Source organism: Taudactylus pleione, unplaced genomic scaffold, assembly GCF_031769625.1.
Source record: "Taudactylus pleione unplaced genomic scaffold, aTauple2 ptg000380l, whole genome shotgun sequence".
Taxonomy (NCBI): Eukaryota; Metazoa; Chordata; class Amphibia; order Anura; family Myobatrachidae; genus Taudactylus; species Taudactylus pleione.
In genome coordinates this window covers 632,755-647,570 of record NW_028284781.1, presented here as the reverse complement: position 1 = coordinate 647,570, position 14,816 = coordinate 632,755, and positions in this window count along the sequence as shown.

The following is a 14,816-nucleotide window of genomic DNA, read 5'->3' as shown; positions in this document are numbered from 1 at the left end:
TATTGTGACTTGTATTTGCGAACTAATTAGCGCATTTTTATCAGTTTCTATTGTGACTTGTATTTGCGAACTAATTAGCGCATTTTTATCAGTTTCTATTGTGACTTGTATTTGAGAACTAATTAGCGCATTTTTAAATGCTTATTCATCCCGTTAAATTGTTTGTGTTTTCCCTTTAGCATTTGTTGCTTACATTTGGCCCCAATTTGACGTAGTGTGTGCAATGTCGTTTTGCTCTTTGGGCAAATGTGTGTTTCTCCCCTTTTATGTTTTGTCTTGCACAAAATTTTGAAACAGAAATGCCCAGCATAAAATGATATATTTTTATATTGTGATTATTTACAGTTTGCACGTATCATGACAATACCCCGGCATGTAAGCATCAATGGATGGTATCATCAAGCTAAGTTATTTTTTTTTTGGGGGGGGGGTTAAAAAGTCTTAAGTTCAAATCTTGCCATTTCAGGTTGATCTGGATCGGATTGTTCTGGCCATGCTCCCGGAAGCCGACCAACCTCAATCTCGTCCCAGGCGTAGGCATCGTAGGCGTGCAAGGCCCCAGATATTTCGAACACGTGTCACCCTTTTTGGAATGCCCGATGATGAGGTTTTAAGATGCTACCGTCTTCCTCCCAAAATCATCATAGACACTCTCTCATTAATAGAGAGTGATCTTGAGCGGCAAATTGACAGTCCTACAGCAATACCACCACTTACGCAATTTATGGCGGTGTTACATTTCTGTGCCTCAGGATCGTTTCAAACAACGGTGGGAATAGTGGCGGGCATCTCACAATCCTCCTTTTCCCGGATCCTGAGGGCAGTGATGGAGGCACTTTTCAAGCACCTCCATCATTTTATTCAAATGCCTTTGGATATGGGTGCCCTTAGTGTGGCCAAGGCCAATTTTTACCAAATAGCTGGCTTCCCACACATCATAGGGGTTGTGGATGGTACTCACATACCACTTCAGCCTCCAGCATGGCTGGAGGCCATATTTCGCAACCGGAAACACTATCACTCCCTGAATGTAATGGTGGTATGTGATGCCTCCCTCCAGATCCTGTCCCTGAATCCAAAATTACCAGGAAGTGCACATGACTCCTTCGTCATCCGGCAATCAGGGATATGGCACAAATTAACCAACCTACAAGCTGGTGATGCGTGGCTTCTGGGTAAGTGGAGGCCTTTAGTACATAACAATGTTAAGCTTGATACACAGTGATCCTGATGTTGTCTATTCTTTTTCACAGGAGACAGTGGCTACCCTTGCACGCCCTGGCTGCTCACTCCTTATTTGGCTTCCACACCAGGGCCACAAAGTGAGTTTAATGCCACACTTACAGCCACCAGGAAAGTGGTGGAGCACTGTATCGGCCTTTTAAAAGGCCGATTCAGATGCCTCCACCGCTCTGGTGGCGAGCTAATGTATTTGCCGGATATGGTTTCGAAAATTGTGGTCCTGTGTGGGATATTTCACAACATCGTCATAAGGAGTGGTGTCCCAATGCAGCCAGAGGATGCCTTACCTGAGGATGGCCCCCCCGAGGTTGGTCGGAGGTCAGTATGTGGGGGGGGCCATACGCGATGATGTGGTGGCCAGATATTTTAGGTAATTATTGTCAAAACAACAGTAATTATACCCAATGTGGTACGGTTTGTTTGAGAACATCTAATTAATTGTTTTTATTTTCTCCATCTTCTGTTTTTTTGCATAATCTTTGGCACTCCAACGATGACTACTTCCTGCTACCCTTAAAAAACCTTTATGTGGAAACTTTGGGAATATATTATGGAACCCATATTGCAACGCCATATTTGTGGAATCATGTTGGCATGGTCCTTCGTCAACCAGTTCTTGATTTGTTGTGTGTTTTTTTATAGTTTTTGGTATGTGTTGTATTTATGATTATCACTGTGTGTTTTGTTTTTGAGTGACCACTTTGTTTTTTGAGTTATGTTGTGAATAAATGTCTTGAGAGTGTAATTTTGCTCCTTTTTTTGCACGTTACAAGCAAGTGTAACCAGGTTCACACACGTTACATTTGCCTAAGGGGTAATCCAGTAATGACGCAAGTTGAGCTAAAATGTAATATGTTTTCTGGGTCCAAACCAACACCCAAAGGAATCCTGTACAATCAGTTGGCTTCGTAATATCGGCCTAAGCAGCTTGTCCCCCAAATAGGAACATGTAAAATGTAGTAATATATAATTTTGACAACACCAAAAAAGGGAAATGAGATTGTTACTGTTAGGTGTTTCTTGTGCCTGTTTTCCTTAAAAATACAACACACAATCTTAGTGACAAAAATTGCAAATCCTTGCTGGAAGAGTCTACTTATGTCAGTGTAAACAATCTCTGATTTTGAAACAACGAATGAGACAGAACGTTAAGTTGAAAATATTAATTTATTTACATTTTGAAAAAACAAAACAAAAAACTAGTTCCTAAGGAGGACCGACATATGGTCAAGGACCACCAACAGACCGATGATGTGTTCCCGCATACGGCCCACACAGCCGGCTAATTCAGCCCTACGCCTCTGTTCCTCTGTGGGTTAGAAAAGTGTGGGGATTAATACATCAATAATGAAACCACATTAAAAAACAAGCCAAAACAAGCAAACCAAAAATGAAAATATTGGTCAACAAAGCATAATTACACCGTTAAAACCCAGCCCCCCAAAATGGTCTAGCCCAAAAATGCAAGTCCAAAAAACAGATTCCGACAGGTGTGATATGTGTATGGTGAAATCAGCAGTAACAGGTAAAGGCAACCCGAAAATTCCACAAAAGTCTACCAAAAAACACAAAAAAAGGGAACGACACATGATTACATACAAACAGTTTGTGGCGCAAAAAAAACAAAATCAAAAACATACCGTTCGAAAAAACGGCAGCTCCAGAAGGCACTCCCTCGTCCTCCTCGGAGGTGCCTCCATTCCCCAAAGATCTTGGCGGGGTGATTTCTGGGGAGTGGGTAGTTCGAAGAGGGGTGGTTGGAGGAGAGGGGGAATTGGGATGGAGGGGAAGGAGCCCCGAAATATCCACCACAGGGTCTTGGCAGGCTGGGGAGGAGGGGGAAATAGGGGAATTTGGGGCTGTGGAGGGTTGGCTGGGGGTTGGGGAGAGTGGGCGTGTGCGCCGTCTTGGATGACGATGACGCTGTAGTCTACGCTGTGCCCCTAAAAGATGTGAAACAAATTGTGGTTAGTTTCAACCAAAATCCGAGAAAAACACTATTTTATGACAAAAAAAATCTGAAAACATGGCCATGCAGATATGAGTACAATGAATAAATAGGACATACATGAAAACATGGCCATGAAGATATGAGTACAATGAATAAATAGGACATACATGAAAACATGCACACGCAGATATGAGTACAATGAATAAATAGGACATACATGAAAACATGGCCATGCTGATATGAGTACAATGAATAAATAGGACATACATGAAAACATGACCATGCAGATATGAGTACAATGAATAAATAGGACATACATGAAAACATGCACACGCAGATATGAGTACAATGAATAAATAGGACATACATGAAAACATGGCCATGCAGATATGAGTACAATGAATAAATAGGACATACATGAAAACATGGCCATGCAGATATGAGTGCAATGAATAAATAGGACATACATGAAAACATGGCCATGCAGATATGAGTACAATGAATAAATAGGACATACATGAAAACATGCACACGCAGATATGAGTAACAATGAATAAATAGGACATACATGAAAACATGCACACGCAGTTAGGGCCACAAAGATAAACATGAAAACCACAGTCCCTAAAACTTACTTTCAGCGATCTGCATGCGAAAGCATGCCAGCAAGCGGGGCGTCCGCCGTTGCAGGTCCGACCACCTGCGCTCCAGCTGGCCGATCTGGCGGCGTGAGCCGAAGGACCGCAGGCGGCCACGTACCTCCGCATATGCAGAACGCTTTTCGCGATTGGTGATGGGTGGAGGCTGGCTGGTGATCCGCCTATTCATCACCTCCGTTAGCACCAGCAGCTCGCGCCTGGTGAATGCCGAGGCTCTCATGATGGCAATGGGGTATTTGTTAAAAATCATTTTTAATAAAGACCCGAAAATAATTTTGATTGGCTAATGTATTTGGGTAATTAACAGGACCAATTCTATTGGTTAGTGTATGAGTCATGTGTTCGACAGGGCCACAAATCTCTTGAGAGTTATGATAGGCTTGATGCAGTGACATGCTTAAGCAAATTTAAATAAAGAAATGAACCCCGGGAAATATGCGGGGATAAAAACAAATAGAACAATTGTTTAATTGGGGCTAACATGTATTTTGACAAATAAAAGCGAATGTTTAAGCCGTACGTATTCTGCGAGTAAACACAAACACGGACAAGATTAAAGTTTATTGCATTGTGTTAAAAAAAAAAAAAAAAACAATTAAGTTAATTGATATATTGATTGGCATGATACGATTGAGGGAGGTAGGCAGAAAAAAGGAGCAGGTAATCGAAATCTGACAGTCCCACTTCCGGTTTGTACTTGTGCGTGCGTTCCCTTCAAGCCATTTCGGGGATGTACGCTCGCTATTTGTCACGCTCGTTAGTTAGAGGAGGGGTCGGTTGAGTTTGGGGAGGATGTTTGTCTGCGTTCGAAAATACGAGCGAGTGCTTGAATTTACATATTTTTTGCGTACGCCGAACGTACGAACGGCCACTTGCGTCCGGGTCTGAATGAGGGCCAAAGTTTGTTACTTTGGTAATATGTTTCTTTGGACCCTGAACACTGAAAGACACAAACTGATTTCTCAAGTAATTTATCTTGAAATATATTTGTAAGATATTTTGTACATTTCCAATGTACCTACAAACAGTGGGAGTACAGGGCAGGAGTACAGGAGGGGCCCAGTGCTACTTGGCAGTGAAGAGAAGAACGTGTTTTTCTTCTGCAACAATGAGAGTATAAAAACAACTGTGATTTCCGGGCCTGATTCACTATGGTACGCAATATTGCGTGCGTACGCAGGTCAACTGCGATAATATGCTAATCCATTGCGATCGCAATGCAAACTCAGCACTACATAAGGAAGCCCACTTTGCATTGCACACATCCGTAATACTTAGTTGAATAACAAAGCCATCGGTACTATCGAGTTCCATCGCAGCCTCACACACACTTGCACAAGCCCTGACCTTACTCAGAAATTGCTAACTTCCACGCAAGCTATGAAACCTCAGACTGCATAGGCCATCGCAGTGGATAATTTATGCACGCCGGTGCACCGGCATGCGAATGCACTAGGACGCCTGTGTTTCGCGGACCACCCCTCTGTTACCACCCACAAATGGCACTTCCTATAAATCACTCTGCGATGGGTCTGCATGGTCACTGCAATCGCAGTCCCGATTGCAGTGGCTGGTTTGTGCACCGTGATGCTTACGCATGCGCAGTGTGATACAATTGTCAGATTGCGTGCGTAATTGCTGTTGCATACGGTAGTGAATCAGGCCCATAGTTTGCAAGCACCAAGCCACTATATAATAAGCCCGGAAACTTGAAGGCCAAAATCGCCGTTAATGTATGCTGTTAATGTGCGCTGTTAGTGTGCGCTGTTAATGTACGCCATTAATTTATGGCGTTAATGTACACCACTAATGTATGCTGTTAATGTACGCCACTAATGCAAAGCAGTTTTGAAACCTCCTAAAATCCTTCAGGTTGATGAATCTTCCTCTGTTATGTCTACATAAGTTCCAACATTATCCTGGAAACACTTGGCACAAAGAGAGATAATTGGGAACATGGTGAATGCAGAAACACCTCCCAGTATCTACCAAGTTGGGACAGATTTGCTGAGTGGTGGAACGGTGCCTTCAAATTAAGAATTGATAAGAAAGAGAAGGAAATGTCCATAGCAGTGCACTTCATCAAATAATGATACATAAAATATAACTTTTAATGGTTTAATACATAATATCTAGGAATTAAAAAGCGAAATATTAAAAAGGGGGGTAGTGTATGTAATGTAAGTGAATGTGTATATAAAATGCGTGCGCTCCTGATCCACTGGATGTCCAGATGTAAATATCAACATTATTAGACATATATATTAAACAGGTGAAGATCGTATCCCCTTAATGATATAATCCACAAGTGAGATGGATGTATGATCTATATCAGATATAGATTATATTCTCTGTAGACATTAATATCTGGTCATATTTATATATCAAAACAAATGTTTGACAGTATCCACTGTTACAAAGAGAGTAGTTCTTCCTCTGATATTATATATCACACATTATATCTAGATTGTATCATATATAACAGTGTATAAAGAGTATCATTTCACTGTTCAAAAAAGCACATATACTGGAGAATAATTCTCCTATTGATATTATCGTTAACCGGTTTACACCGTATTCCTTCTCCAATATAAATGAACAGTTCACTCTTTATAAAATAATATCATACACAACTAGTAGGATTCTTTATGTACAAATATGGAGTTCCTTTACTTCTATTATTAAACCTATTATTGTCCCATCATACAGACTGTGTGGTTCTTCTTTATAATTATCACTCTTATAGTGATGAAATCTTATGCTTGTATCATGGACATTTCAGCATCTTGAATATCCTACAATTTTAATATGGTTATGTTTCTCTCACAGGGATTTCTGACCTTATTTCTTATATCATATATCACACATCCTCTCATCATTGTATGTGCAAATATTGCTGAGAAATACTTTATGCAAATGTTGAGTATCTTTATTTCCACTGCCCTATTCTAACCACAGATCTCTATATGCTGAAATACATATCCGGGGGGGTCCCCTCCTTGATATATAGCTGCACTGAGTAGCTGTGTTAGTAATGGTTAATAATGTTTGTACACTTTATCGTTATTTCAGACTTGTGTTTCCATTACACATAAGTTTAACCACGGCAGCCTCTCATTGATTACACTGCAATACACGTGTCTCTGTATATATCAACAACAATCTCCTACTGGTTGCGCTGCTGTATACATATTTTAGTCATTGTTAGGTAGGCATTCCTAATCTCTCAGCGCTCACTAGTAACATATCATATCATATTTAGGACATCACAATGTACGGAGCGCCACTGACCGACGCGGCGTTTCACTGGATAGCTTTATCAAGGTAAGCCGAGCCGCTTACCGGAAGTCTCTTAAATACCCTCAAATGTTTCTAATAGCCAATCCAGGATTCCTTGGGCTCATTCCTCCAATCACATGGCTCCAAACCTCCTGGTGCTTCCCCCTTTCCCTCAGATTGACAGGTTCATTCTCTTTTCAGTGAATATTCATTTTACTTAATCACGTCCCTCAGACTCAAGCAATCCATTCCCGATAGCTTAACTCATACACACGTAAATAGCACTACAATCGAAGTCAGGAAACTGTCTTCATGTAAATACTAATAAAGGGCATCTCCAGGTCCTAATCATATATCATCCATGAAATTAGTTGTTACAGATAAGGGAGAATTAGTATCACATCGGGTTCCTTCGGATATAGGGTTTATTCAGGTTAGAGGAAGGATTGTCGAAAAGTAGATTCTGCTGGTTTTTTTAAAAGGATTTCAGTACACATCTATTTTTATTATTATGAATTTTTAATATGAGGCAACTCAAATTAGCAGTGTACTTCCTAAATATGGACAGTTGTGGGGTATATGTTTTGCATGTAGACATTCATATAAATTATGGTACATATAAGAAGCATAACATTATGGTGTAAAAGGATTTGTTTTATCCCGCTGCTTGCACAGAACTATGGAATATGGGCAGAGTCGGGCATATCTCTTTTTTAATGGACGCAAATAGCGAGTTTTAGCGTAAAGTTGGATAGATCTTTGCTAGATGCTGTAGGAGTATTGTGGGCGAGTAACTAGAGTTCCATGCTATTCGTGCATATGGAGACGGGTATCAGATTGATTTTTTGCACCTAGCACCATGGGCCTAGTGCAAGTGCTGATACTAATGCTGAAAGTTCCAGCTGTAGACAGAAAAACAGTGGGTGGCTTGAAGCATCACGGATCCTGGATATAGCCCTGCGGAAACTAGCATTAGCCCTGCGAAAACTCGCATCAGCGCGCAGACACAGCCACATAGCATCCGAGTCAGAATCAGCACCTTTAACAATCATTAGTAATAGCAGAATTCAGTTATAGTAAATCCAGAGCACAAAAAAGTAATGTTTGACAGAATTTCATAAAAGTTTTTCTTTTCAGTTAGACTATAATTAGAAAGCAAAAGAAGTAGCCTAAGTGCTGAAAATGGATCTACTGTATGTATGTGACTGATAAGACAAATATAATGTATGAACCAAGCAACTGTTCAATGGTTGCTGGCTAAAATGATACACAAGAAAAAAAAATGGAATAACACTGTGCTCATACAGAGTGTTATACATTACAGATTCAATAGCAATATAATACTTAATGATAAAAATAATATTACTGCAGCAATACTAAAATTGCTAAACATTTCTTAAACCATAAATGAATAAACAGTTCAAAATACACAATAACTAAAAACATCTAAGAAAATGAAATAAATAAATAAAAAATATTTAAAAAACAGTGCATGTAAACATAAATAGTCCTACGGGTAGAATAATATGTCCACAAAACGGAACAACAGCAAATTGTGGCAGGTAATTGTTGCACTAGAACAAAACTCTTCAGGCAGCATGGATGTGTGGTATTAGGCACGTCCTAGAACCCTCTGGGGCAGCGTATGTATAACAGTTCAAGAGAATAAAATAAAAAAGATACTTGGTAGCCTAAAACATAGTCTTGTGCTGTATTGTATCAGTAGATTAAAATTTATCAACGTGCAGAGATTTAATTGGTTATTCTTTTTCTAGAATATTACTAGGGTTTAATTTTCCTTGAAAATAGAGGACAAGAATTCTCTCAACCATTTATTTATACTCATTCCAATACTGCTTGGATAAGGCCAGAGGGGAAAAGACGTGGTCCTAAGGCTCAACATAAAATGTTTATCTTGAATCAATAAAAACTTAAACTACTGAAGAGCTTAGAAGAAATCGAAAAAATTTACACAAGTACTGAATTAATGTTGATTAGACCACAGCATAGGGAGGTCAGCAATTCAGGGCATTGTGAGTACATTAAAGTATTTGTCCATATCACTTAAATTATTAACATGTTGTCCAAACTTTCAAGATGTATAACATGGTGACTTTTTCTCCTTGAGGCATTGCTGCTGGTGCAGAAGAGTGGTAGACTAGGATAGTATTTGGCCTAGGGTGAATAACAAGGTGTAGGATTGAGTATATAAATATAAAAATGGGTACATAGAGGTCATTCTCAGAATGGACTTTTATATAATAGAAGTTTCAGTTATATGTATTCATGTGTGCCTTTATTTTAAATATATTTAAAATATTTGTACTTTACAGGTATTGGCTAAACTAGACATTTTGTAATGGTTGGTCCCAGTTCCAACTTCTTGACAGAACTTGTGTTAACAGTGACAGTTGACCACATGACCATTAGTTTGGCAGTAAAGTTTTCAAGCTTCATCATTAGCCTCAGGTCATGCTTTATGACCTGATTTTTTTCTTAATACAAGGATGGTTCAAATAGTAAGGTAACAAGAACTCTCATGTGTGCAATATTCTCTATTTTATTCTAGTTTCCCACCCAAGCCAGAGCAGGTAGACCACTGCTTCCCCTCACAGCCATTAGACTGTGCCTCATATCAGTCATAATGTCCCAACATCAGCTGTAAGATGGTAGGGCTGGCAGAAACATGTTCAAACATTGAGGTGCTTAGTATGATCAGATTTCGGTGTCTAAAGACCACATCAGTAGCTGAAATTGATCTCCAACTTGTTGAGGTGTACGGTGATAACGTCATGTCATGGAAAGGAAACAGGTTTGGGTTTGGAGCACTGTTTTTGATAACGGCAGGACAGACATTCAAGATGAGTAGCGATCCGGCCACAATAGATGACACAATAGATGACAATTTGTGCCGGTTTGATTCAGGAGGACAGACACATTCTTGTTAGTGATATTGCTGATGAACTGAACATCTCAGTGGGTACTGTGTACAATATCGTTCCTGAGCAACTGGGGTACAGAAAAAGGCTTCACACTGGGTACCCAAGGATCTCACAGAAGTTCATAAAACTAATAGGATGGGAATGTCTCTCGTGCACTTTATGCAGTTCCGTGAGGAGGGAGTACAGTTCTTGCAGCGCATTGTTACAGGAGATGAAATGTGGGTGCATCTTGTGGAACAGGTGATGAAGCAAGCATCCATGACATGGAAACACGCATCATCCCCACCTTGAAAGAAACTCAAAACAACTCCATCAGCAAAGATGGTTGTGACGACCGTGTTTTGGGTCCACAAGGCTGTGCTTCATTCATTATTGTGACACATTGAGCCGGTTGCTGAAGGAAATTCATTGAAAATTACCTGGTTTGCTGCACGATAACGCCAGGCCACTCGCAAATTGTTACAGCAATACTATTGGGAGGTACTGGACCATCCTCCCTACTGCCATCAGTAAAGAAGGTCATGGCGATTATGTTTTGGGACCACAAGGACGTGCTTCACCAAGGGAGATACTGTGAATGCTGTTCACTACTGTGACACATTGAGCCGGTTGGGAGGGCAATTAATCAAAAATTACCTGGGTTGCTGCGAACAGGTGTCGTATTGCTGCATGATAATGCCAGGCCACTCATGAGCTGTTACGACGATACCATTGGGAGGTACTGAACCATCCTCCCTACTGCCCTGATATGGCACTGAGTGATTTACATCTTTTTGGACCATTGAAAAAGCACCTGGGCAAAAGGCGATTTACAACCGATTGGTGAAGTTCAGCAAGCAGTCATATCCTGGCTTCAGGTGCTTGACACCGATTTCTTCTATTGGGGATAGATGTCTTGGTGTACAGTTGGAACAAATGCTTAGACAAGTATGAGGAGTATGTGGAAATATAATCTGTACAAAGGCCATACTAGTAATTATATTTATATGTACCTAATTTATTGAACCACATAACATCAACAGCAACTTTTTTCACATACATTTTTGTACAACCCACTGATGAAATGCAGTACTTTACTAGTGTACATTTGGTAAAAGTGCATTTTTACTTAAATATATTTTGTATTAGTTTCAAGAATCACTTTAAAACCCAAATTCCAGGGAACAATAGAAAACTTATTTATTTTTCAAAAACTGCTGCAACTCTTACATTATAGAAATTTCATTATTTATTTTCCTCTGTACATAGAGAAAACTTTAATTTCTTCATGTAAACAAACAAAAAATAAAATCTAACATTATTATTTTTAATTATTATATTTAATAACCTTGCACTTAAGAAATTTTTAAACATTGCAGATTAATTTGCAAAACTCAATAGAAATTCTAGGTGAAAATGCAAAATAAAGTGTTGAAATGAAACTTTTCTATTGACCAAAGCTCGAAATAAAGTGGCCTTGAGTAAACACAAATATTACAGGTAGGGCAATAAGGCTTAGGCAGGTCATCTGTTAGCGCACATGATGAAACTGTGGTATACTAGCCATCATGTGGTAGCCCTAAGTCATACTGACCCTCCTCCAAATCCTTTCATGACCTCTTCTATACTTCTTTTCCCAATCTTTATACTGACTCTCCTGTGGATACCGTTCCCAGGCTAGGCTTCTTCAGGAAGCTAATCTTCCCAAATTGACACCCTCTCAAAGGGAATTTCTGAAAGGTTAGGATTCCGAAACAGAACTTAATATTGCTATAACACACCTGCCTCCTAACAAATCCTCTGGGCCTGATGGCTTTTCTGGGGAATACTATAAAGTCCTCCATCATGACTTCATACACACTCTACTGGTACTTTATAACACCATTCAAAGGTATGCCCCATCGTTCCTAGACTTTAATGTATCTCACACCATTTTAATCCCCAAAACTAACAAAGATTTCCATCTTATGTACTCATATTAGCCAATTATTCTGCTCAACCTTTAAAATATTGTCCAAGATTATGCCCATTAGACTTCAATGCATTTTATCCCAACTGATCACCTCAGCTAGGCTTTTTGCAGGGTCACCACTGTTTGTGGTATTCATACAGCTATTGCTGCAGTGGTGAAGTCTTCTCGCAAATCCCAGATGGAAGCCATGCTTCTGAGCCTCAATACACCTAAGGCCATTCATTCTGTCTTTCAGATCCACAATTATGTGGTACTCGAGATTCAGGAGTTTGACCAAGATTTTATTAGACTGATTAAATATTGTTACTCCTTCCTTCTACCTCTCTTCTTGTGAGCGATCTTAAGATTGACAGACTTCTCTTGGGTCATAGGATTCACCATGGATGTCCCCTTTCACCATTCCTATTTAACTTGGCTAAAGACCCCCTACCTTGTAAAGATGCAAATTTTTTAAAGGTTTTTCAATTGGTCATCATGAATCTAAAGTGACTGCGTTTGCTGTTGACTTTCTTCTTTACATTTCTTTGAATTACATATCTTGAATTTGTTTGATATGTTTGGCAAGATCTATCAGATCTCTTGATTATTTATCAATCCTAATCAGTCTGTAGCAATGCTACTTGATGTACAGTGACTCTGCCCCCCTTTGGATCCAGTCTCTTCCACTCAAATGGGATTATGGCCTTGATTCAGACCCACTCACGAGCGGCTGTCCGCTCGCAAGTGGGTCGATGTTCTGCACTGAGCATGCGCACAACGGAGGGAGCTCCGTCGTGCGCATGCGCCAGACGCGACGAGCGAAGGAAAGTCCTTCGCTCGTTTTGTCTGATCAAAGGGGGCATGCTGTCGATGTTGATTGACAGCACGCCCCCTTTGGTGGGCGTGCCGGGGGCGTTCCCACGGGAACGCCTCCCGTCAGAAGCCGGCCCACTGACGTCAGTGGGAGTGATTTTGGCTCTGATAGAGCCAAAATCACTCCGGGGCTTGCGGTTGAAAACCTCAACCGCAGGCTCCGGCTCGCAGTTTCGATGGTCGCGATGGTCATGACCATCACGGCCATCAAACTGCACGCTCGTATAGGCTGTGGGTGGTGACCCACAGCTATACGAGCGTCCAGGAGGACGCTCCATTTTTATGGAGGGCGGCCCTCATTCAAAGCGTGCGCTCTGCTCAGAGCGTACGGCTCTGAATGAGGGCCTATGTCTCATTTATCTCCGTATTCATCTGCTGAAGAACATAACTGATTTTTATCAATTAAATGTTACTCAAGCTGTTAAAAAAATTTCTGATGAATTTAGAGGATGGAATCACTTCATGTTATCTTATCTGGGCAGGGTGAACTCAATTAAAATGATATCCTTTGTGCTTTATATATTGCATTCCCTCACGATTTTGATATCCAACTTATTACTGAAATTCCATTTTCCACAACATTTAGTGGAAAAATGGACACCCTAGAATTAGTATGAGAAAGCTTTAACAGCCTGGGGATAATGGAAGAATCAACCTCCCTAATATACTCACATACAATCATGCAGTGATTCTGCAATATCTTAAGGATTGACTGGGTAATAAGGAACTTTATGCTGCTACTTCCTGGAATCTGCATTTCTTCATGACATGGATTTGATTAGTTTCCTCCATTTACATGACCAAGAAGTTTCCACAGAATTGCGAGATAACACGCTTCTGTGGACAATGAGGAAGCTTTGTCTTATACTCCATCATAATCTGAACTTCAATGCCCTCACATCCCTCCATCGTCCCCTGTTGTGAAACCCTGAGTTTCTGGATGGCATGGCTGCTCACCCCTTTATGTTTTGGAGACTTGGGGAGGGAGTTCTTGTTGGCTACTCATAAACTGCTCTTATTCAGATGCATCTCAAGAGTTTGCTGCTATACAGGTTTATTCCCTTCAATTTCTTACAGGCCCAACATTACATTAGTTCATGGACGTTATCTGAGGTTGATTGGCATAACCCTCTGAATTACCTCTCATCCCCCTAAACAAGCAATTTACTGTTAATATACTTTCCTCAGCGAAATACTGGACCATTCGGTGGTTACCACAGGGGTGGTCCGCTGGTTATCCCACTTTCCGCTCTAACTTTATCTAACATTGTTTGAGCATTTAGGTCTAATTGCAGGATTTTGAGAATGTGCTATTACACTGAGCTGTTTCTTAATGTCCTTCATCAACCTTTCTTATCACCCCATCGGAGAAGTGTTATAGGATTATCTTCCATGGCCATTTGTCTGAAATCTCACAATAATAATGCCAACTTATTTCATTGTCTGTGGATTTAGTTTAACATTTTTGGCTGCAGGTGAAAAGATATGTGAAGGCTTATTTTGTAACCATTCACCCTTAAGTGGATGTTCTTGGGTATTCTTCCCAGGGATTAACGGTTGACTAAAGTCTGTAAAACACTGTTGTTGGCCATTAGTGCAACAGCCAAGAAGACCATCTTCCAGCAATGGATAATCCCCTCATCTCTTGTTTAAATAACAGTTATTTTACCTATTCCATATGAGGTGGATTAATACCAAAAAGAAAAGAAGTATATTTTTAAGGTTTGGGAAAGCTATATAGACATCCTGCATTTACCACTTGGTTCCCAACTTCATAATAACTTTGTAACAACTTCTTAGTATGCCCTCCATCTCTTGGATGGAAGCCCACCTGTTGCTCTCTAATCCTTATTATGATAGTCTTCTTGGGGCTATCATATTTTTTCCTTTTTTTTGGTTACTCTTTTATGTTATTTGCTACAATATTTTTCTGTAATTTC